Source organism: Micrasema longulum, unplaced genomic scaffold, assembly GCF_059751315.1.
Source record: "Micrasema longulum isolate JH-2025_06_02 unplaced genomic scaffold, ASM5975131v1 h1tg000896l, whole genome shotgun sequence".
Classification (NCBI taxonomy): Eukaryota; Metazoa; Arthropoda; class Insecta; order Trichoptera; family Brachycentridae; genus Micrasema; species Micrasema longulum.
Genome location: NW_028278087.1, coordinates 1 through 9,112, shown reverse-complemented (window position 1 = coordinate 9,112; position 9,112 = coordinate 1). Strand labels below are relative to the sequence as shown.

The 9,112-nt window shown below is 33.2% G+C and overlaps 1 non-coding gene across 1 annotated transcript; it reads right to left on the bottom strand.

The window, feature by feature from the left end:
- Positions 1-3,741: 3,741 nt before the first annotated feature.
- Positions 3,742-3,814, bottom strand: TRNAG-ACC (transfer RNA glycine (anticodon ACC)). The gene has a single exon. It is a non-coding gene; the product is annotated as a tRNA-Gly (tRNA).
- Positions 3,815-9,112: the final 5,298 nt, after the last annotated feature.

Genomic DNA, 9,112 nt, shown 5'->3' with positions numbered 1-9,112 from the left:
CAGTACTCATCACGCCTCATCATCAGCAGGTTAGTGGAGTTGTGCAACCTTCCTTCCCTAACAATACAATCCACTCTAAAGTTTCCTCCTCCTAGGACTAGGTATTCTTCACACCTCGTCCACTCCTCAACAAACTTTGTGGTCGAAAAATTTAATTAATGTGTTTATTAATGTTTTTTCGTAAATGCGTTATATGTAGGTATACAAGTATTTCTGCGGTTGTGGTAAAGATGAACGTGTATTTTAGTACATGCATGCTGGTGTAGTGAGTGTCCTGATGAGGAGACGGGTACGTCTCGAAACATGTAGACATAAAAAGTCGGTAAGTGGTTACATACAAATATTTACTCAACTTCATTAATATATATACATTTATATATATTTAAAACTATATAATATTATTGATATATTTTCGACAGCAATTATCTAAAGTTATAAAGCTTCATTAATTATCGCACAATACATATGTACCTACATGTATGTCAATAAATACTTTTTTATATTTTTTTCGAAATTCAAATATAAATACCTATATTTCCCATTACCTATTAAACACTTAGCCTTGCCCTTAACCATCGGTTTTTCCCTCAATAAATACTTTTTTATATTTTTTTCGAAATTCAAATATAAATACCTATATTTCCCATTACCTATTAAACACTTAGCCTTGCCCTTAACCATCGGTTTTTCCCTCAATTATGATTAATGTACATGCTATAGTTCATAAGATTATTTTTATATAACTATATGAGAATATTCAATCCATCTAATCTTCACATTCGTTTGAAAATGCTCTAACAAGGCTAAACGATTGTCACGAAATTTTTGTTTTCATATTTTATATTTTTTTAAATAAAATAAAGTGTTCAGTAGACTCAAATCAGTGTTTGATTTCTAATATTTAAAGTTTTTTTTTAAAACGCCTATGCATGTGGATTAAAACTTCATCAAACCCGTGACGTCACTTATGATGACACCACCACACATAAAGAGAGAGCAATGTTATCGAGAGCTAGTAATAAATGTTCTTTTTGCGTTTTTCTAGCTGTTCTTTGGACATCAGTTACTTTGGCGTCGAGATCGTCAGCCTTAAAGGTGATAGATATCTTATTCAAAACATTCGCAAAACCCGTTAGAATTCCTCGATACATCTGGAGTTATCGCACGCGGTTATATTGAACATCGACGGATGATAGCGCGTTGTTGTATTACTATACCAACAAGTTGCTAGTTGTCAGTTGCTGGTAAATACAGAAAACCTCAGTTTGAAAGTTACTGCGCGCAGCGTTGGTCGTGTCGCTTTCTTCTGCGCATGCTCCGCCCGTACGTTCGAATATTTGAAAACGTCAAAACAACATCTAGCGAGTTTTAGAAAGAAAAACGAATATTGTGACAAGTGACAAATTGCATTTTTTTTCCAAATATTTGAATTTGCCGCGTATGATTTCAGCGTTCGAACATCAGCTGTGTTTGTGAAAGTGTCAACATTTTAACGAGCTAAATAATAGTGGGTGTGATAAACAGAGTACCTATTTTCTCTTTTTGGATTTTGACCGCTGCCTGTGGTGAGCACTGAGGCGGTCCAAGCGCTTTCTTGCCATCGGGATCGCAAAAAGAGCCGAGGTGAGTGAAGTATGATTGTCAGCAACTTGCCTTGGGTGATTTTGAAAAATCTTCCAACCGCAAACCAGTTTGGCGCTCGACGAGCGATGGAACGAAAATTCAACATTCTAAAATTTAAATTACAAATTTATTTTTTATTAATTTATTTGACAAGGTTGTTAGATACATTGGATAACAATTATTTTAATGATATCACTATGTTTACCTTGGTACTTAACTCAGTTACACACAAATATGCAGGAATTTGAATGTAATGCGTGCATGGTACTTTATAATGTCATAATTTTTGATAATATTCGTATACAAATCGAATTAGTACATTCATTTTGATTTAAAAAATGATATACGAGTATGTTGCACTCCTACTAGATATATATTTTTTATTCTTTATGGACATCATATTCAAATATTTGTAGACAGGCTGGTATTGGTATACCGATCGCAGCGAATCTTGATCATTTTTGCTACATGAAGGTAAGATGATCAGTCATACGCTTAAGGTACCAACCAGTCCAGAGACTATGAAATATTCTGGTGTGAAAACACCCTTTGAAATAAATATTTAATTTCAACCATCTCAGGAATCGAACCCGAGAGCTTTCAAACGCACTGACTATTACACCACGAGGCCTACAATGGTGTACCAATGCACTACCCTACGCACCATCGAGTGCGGAAATGAAGAGACAGGCAGATGGAGTTATAACTCCAAATTTATTTAAGGATCCTAATTTGTTGCAACAGAAAGGGAAAAAAATTGAGAAAGGAATATATAAGTCTAGGCATTTACAGGGCTTATGAACTGTCATTGAACATCATTAAAAGTTTCCGATCTTTTACTTCATAAAAGTCAACAGATGGAAGAGTTGAGGAAATGTGGATGTTTAAACATAGGCAGAATAGTGAATGTTACACAGTCTGTAAAGTGGTCACTTAAACTAGCCCATGGCAGATCATAATCCCTGTAAATGCCTAGACTTCCATATTCTCTTCTCAAAAATGTTTTCTCTTTCTGTATCAATAAATTGAAATATTTATTCATTTTAATTTTTAGATTTTTTAAGTACTTATTGAACATCTCGTCCGAAATCAAACACGTGATAGCTGAACGCATCAACTGCAACATTTCGAGTTTGCACTTATGTGAAAACTTAACCAACAACAAATTTAAAATACTTCGAATTAAATTTTAAAATGTTGTTTGTATAACATCTTCTTCAAAACGTTTTATTTCCATATAAAAGTAATTTATTTTAAAATATGTAAGGCAGAGAATTAGAATTGGATACTATAACTTTCACAGCATGAATAATTCAAAATAATGCAATCTTTTCTATGATGAAATTGAGTTTATACATATGTATAATATATTTATACTAAACACGCTGGTTTGAGTCTACCAGACCAACAAAAAACTTATTTAGAGCAAATTATAAAAAAATCTGACTAACCAATAACCACCTGAAAAAATCATCATTTCCTTACCCGCACCTAATAGTGCATAGGGCACTGTATTGGCCTTTGAATTGCAGCGTATCTAGTGCATTTTTGTTTCAACGGCAAGGTGATCATTCTTACACGTCAGGCGCCAGTTTTGGAACATTGAAGTATTGAAGTGTAGTCTTGCAGTGTACCTGCCAGGGCCCCGATTACAATATTTTATCTACAAAGTAAAATTAAGTTTTCTGTATGAAAAACAAAATACGCACACATTTTTTTTTTAAACATGTTTAATTTCAGGTAACCGAGGAAGGTACTCGATATTTTCATTGAAATATGCACATTTTCAGACGTTAATTTAAATTTTACTTTAAAGACAGTCGACGATAACTCTATTAACTTCCCATTGTAATCGGGGCCCTGGAATCGAAACCAGGGTCTCAAAAATGGTAGGCAAACGCGCCAATTCTATCTCCACTCGATTTCATTCATCATTATCATCATTCCTTTTCCGCACCTATTGGTGCATGGGGCACTGTATTGGTGCACCTATCGCTGCGTATCTTGATCATTTTTGTTACGTGAAGGTAAGATAATCAATCTTACGCTTCAGGTACCAGTCCAGAGACTATTAAATATTCTAGTGTGAAAATACCCTTTTAAATCAATATTTCATATCAACCAAGTCGGGAATCGAACCCGAGTCCTCTTGCATGGTAGGCAAACGCGCTGACCATTGCGCCACGAGGCCGACTTATTTTTTACCGATTTACTAGATATTAAAAAAAAATATCCATGTAATTCTAGTCAGATACGTTAAAACGATGAATGCACATGAAGATCATTTATTCTTTATCCTGTATTTAACCCAAATCAATTTTATTTACTTACTGTTTTGTACTGCACCAATCGTTACTCTCGCTGGAATGTACTTTTTTCAGCATTTTATATTTATATTTTCAATTTTCGTGTGACCCAGACAAAAGGCTAAAGCCGCCGGGACTCCGGTACAAATGCGTACAACAGGGACAATCCCGATCAAACCGGGACCTATGTTAAGCCTATGTTTAGTGAGAAAAACTTAAAATATTTTTAGCCACAATATAATTATAATTATTCGTAATATTTTCTTCCTTTCATCATTTCTTTTGGTTTGCATTGTCTAGATTATGCAAAAGTCACTAAACCAAATTTTAACCACCTAGCCACATTAAAAACCTTCCAGATATATAAAAATGCCTAATAAAAAAAGATTATCACTGAAATTTATTCAAAAGACATTGAAAATCAATGAAATTAAGTTGTCCAAACGAAATTTCTAAAGCACAAAAAACCTGATTTTTCCTTGGTCTGCAAACTTTCATATTGCGATTTCTGAAAATGATATTTTTTGGGTTACTGAATTTTGTCTGAACCACGGCGATGATAAATTATATACCTGCTTTCGTTGTACGACGTTTGTTCTTATGTAGAGGCTATTGGTGTGTTGTATACAAAAGCTGAAATACAATTGATTTATCATTTTCTCTATTATTACTAGTATCACTCAACTCTGCCCTGAAAACTGACGCGTTGTCTCTAGGTTTGGGACAACATATCAAACCTGGAACTCTCGAGCGATGGTTCCACATTATTAAGGTATAATACTCTGCAATAGCAAGAGTATTTTCCTATTAAACACAGTTTCACCGACGTAAAAGATGTCGATATCCAAAGTAATGTTAGCCGAGAGAGACCGCAAGCATTTTTCATCGAAGATTCGACGTAAATCAAATGTTTATATTAGCTCATAAAACTTAAAGTTTAAATAAATAAAAGATCGCGCACGTCTTTGCAGCAATATTTGTAATTTACTTTTAGTAATGCAATTGAATAAAAACAATAAAAAATTCTAAATTATTAAAATGGTTGTCTTGTGTGAGCTTTTCTAGTTATTTTAATTCTCTAGTGCTTGCACTTAGTAGCTGCAAGCTGCAACATGTGTTGAAATCCATTCGTTAGTTCTTTTCAAATTTTCCGACAGCAACACTACAAAGTTAAACATGCGTTATTATTTTATTTTCTTTAAATATAATTCTCCTGTACGTGTGATTTTTTTATATATCTTTTTTGCACCACAACAGGCCAGGAGGCCCAATTACAGTGGTGAATTACATCTGATGCGTGATGATGATTACGTGATGTCACTGAACTCCTCCTAACGGCTTAACCGATTAACGTGCAATTTTCAGCGAAATGTAGATCTTTGCGCTGCGCGTGTTCGTAGATACTAAAAATTTTAATCGAATCTGTTAAAAAAAAGTTAGAAGCATAAATATTTTTTTCATCGACCTACCAGGGTTGCATTCGACGAAAATGCATGTACAAAAAATGGAAGGATGTTTTTTTTGTGTTTAAAAGGGGTTTTTATTATATGTATACAAACAACATTCGCTTTTTGTGGATCCCAATCAGATTCTTTCCTTACATTCGTTAAAATTTTTTCCCGTTTATTTTTTTTACTGGATTTTTGGTAATTCTAAAATAATATTAACTGACATTGAATATATTTTTGAAAATCGCATTCATGAATAAAGTGCACCCCTGTTGGTGAGAAGAGCCGAGTTTGACATTTGCAAAAAGAATTCTATATTTGAAAATAAATTATTTTATGTTTTGGAATTCAACTATAAACTAGTACCTAGGTACCTACTTATCAATCAAAAGTCTTTTCCCAAGGTAATAGCGGGCAAGCCAACGTTCGGGCAGGACAACGTTTGTCGGGTCCGCTCGTTCATTCAAAAAAAGAAATGGAATTTTCTATTCTTACGCCTTACATCTGTTGTCGAGAACTTTCGCTTTCTGCGTAACGTGTCACTGTCAAAGGGTCCAATATTTTGACAGGTAACGTGAATACTTTGTGTTGCTACGCAAACCGAACATAAATTTCCATTAGAAGCCTAATGAGTATTATGTTTTAAAAACAGAACAACTTCTTAACAGTACAGAGGCAACGTCCAGAAGATTACAGAAGCAAATCACTACTCGTTGTAATAATTAAAAACGTATTAAATATAGATCATTACAAAACGATTCATAATAGATCTGAGGCCATTGTTACCAAAAAATATGGCATAGCTTATTATCCAGGTATTATGCACGTTTTTAAACCATTTACAATTTTTTAACATTTCCTTAAGTAAAGACTAGATTTACCATGTGATTAAATATACGAAGGAATGCATGTTCCATTCATTTATAACTTCCATTTTAGCATGTTTGCACTTAGCGATAGTATGTAAGAAAGTAAATAAATATTCATATTTAATCAATAAAGTATGTGGGTACGCTCAAAATGGAATTATAATTTGAACAAGATTGTGGTCCCGTGGTTAGTGTCGCGGACTCGCGGATCAAAGGCCCGAGTATCGAGGTTTTGATTCTCATTTTCTAATAGAGTTATTTACAACTCTTTAAAAATGACCCCGAAATTGAACTGTTTGCATACATAAAAAGAATGCAAATATTTATTTTTACTGAAACATAAAAACAAAAAATTATCCTCAAAATCTAAATCAAAATATTTTTATTTATTTATTCAAAGGACCGTTATATCATAAAAAGGTTTAAAAAATATTTTCATTAAAAAAAAAAAACACATTTAGGACATGCAAATATTTTGTAAGACATAGTGTATAACAATATGTAAACTTTAAAAAGGTACGTCAACGTTAATGTAAGAAAACAATTTTGTTTTTATTTTAATTATTTTTAATTTTTTTTTTATTTATTCCAAATGCTAATTCACTGGCATGTTTTGTGCCGACGGAAACATTTGAATTATATTTATATATTTTCTTCATGTTTCTTTCAAAATGTTCTACTCGCTCGCATCCTCAAAGGTTTCAGCTCCTTAACTTTATCGAATGGAAGAAATATGGAATTTCAAAAAAAAATTAAGAATTTTACACTGTGCGTAAAGTGGCCACATAAACCGGCCAGTGACAGGTCGTAAGCCCTGTAAACGCCTAGACTTCCATATTCTCTTCTCTAAAATGTTTTATATATTCGTTGAAATATGTCGGTATTTATTATTATAATTACAACGTTTGAATTGCATTATGGTTTAATGATTTGCAGTATTTGTAATTATTTTCAGTAATATCGAACTGTTCGGTTGCATAATATAATGTGTTTAGATTAGAAGTGGATGAACGTGCTTATTGGGGGTATTATGTAATGGTAATGTTTATATTGTTACATGTAACCTTCAGTTACTGAATACAGGCTACGGAGTTGTACAGGGGCTCACAATCTTTATCAGTGTGAAAAACAATCTCAGTTAAGAATTTATGTTTTTGAATTCCAAATCCATTAAACTTTATCTTTTTTGGATAATTCCGTGTAAGTTGGATTCGTGTCAACGTTTCAACTACCATTACAGGAGCCTTCTTCGGGGTAAACGATGTGTTATGTGTGTTGTAAAAATATGTTTATGTAGGGGTTATTTGTACCGTCATAGTCGGCAGTAGGCATATTCTGTGTCATTTGTAGTATCAGGAACCATGTTAAGTTTAGCCAGTCGTCTTTGTTTATGTTATTTGGGGGTCTATATATTTCAATTGTCTCCTGAAGAAGACGGCTCCTGCAATGGTAGGCAAAATGTTGAAAAGAATCCAACTTACACGGGATCACCCAAAAATACATTTTGATAACAGTGACTGCGAAAATCTACGCATTTATTGTGTGTTTCAATTGCCTCTTTTATTATTACTTCCCCTGCTCATTAAACAATTAGTAACGAGAAAATTTTCAAAAGGGCCATAAAAAAATGGATAGTGGGGGTGAGTAAAAGTAAAATGGATTTCTTCATTCGCTCAAACCAATATTAAATCACCTGCTACACAAACGATACTTTATGTTTTGTTTCTGTTCGTTTTATAATATAAATAATATTGGTACACATAAATGAAATACACATATAAATACGTAGTATTTAAAACTGTCTTAACATTTTGTAATTTCTCTCTGTATATTAAGTCTTCTTTGTATATTCTCACATGTAAAAAAATATTAAAAAATACACTGATACGTGTCCCCGGCACGGGTAACCCCAGTGAGGTCACATTATTTTTATTATTTATTATTGTTAATAATGTGTAAAAAATGAGCAAACTAATGAATACCCACCAAAGCAGTAAACTTGTTAATATTTCATTCTTTTTGCTTTTCGTGTTTTGTATTTGTATCCATACAGTGTCTGTATGAATATATGTCATATACTCGTACATTTGGCATTTGTGCGGATGTTGGGCCACCGGGAGCTGACAGTAGCTTGTTACTTGACCTAATGTCTGCACAGTAATTACATGTGTGAGCTGAACTAATAATATAATGTTGTTTTCTTTTTTAATTTTTTTATTTTATTTTTTCCCTCTTTTACTATTATATATGTATATATCTGTGTGGATTTAAATGTGAATATGTAATATTTTATATGTATTTTAAATAAATTTTTTAGACACTATAAGTATAAAATATTAAATCATGTAAATGAATGCCTCGACACGGGCTGTGCCCAGTGAGGTATTCATATTAAAAAATAAAGTTGTATGTAAAACGTGAAATAATAAATAAATAAAATAAATAAACCAGCCAATGACAGGTCATAAGCCCCGTAAATATCCAGATTTCCATATTCCTTTCTCAAAAATGTTTTCTCTCTCTGTTGCCACAAATATTGGTGATACTTATATTATATGGTGCCTATTTATTTTTTTTTTTTTTTGCACCACAACAGGCCAGGAGACCCAATTACAGCGGTAAATTACATCACAGAACACCCAGGCTTGAGAAAAATCACATTTAATTTTCGTGTTCTCACCGGGAATCGAACCCGGAACCTTCCGTCTGTGAGTCAAGCGTCTTGACCACTACACCACGGAGGCCGCCGATTGTGTATATCAACCGTTTTTCAACCTTTTTGAATACGCGACCCCCTTCTTCTTCTGCCTCGTTCTCTCCCTTGATGGATAAAAGCCTCTTCCAAACGTCTCTTTTCCTTCCTATA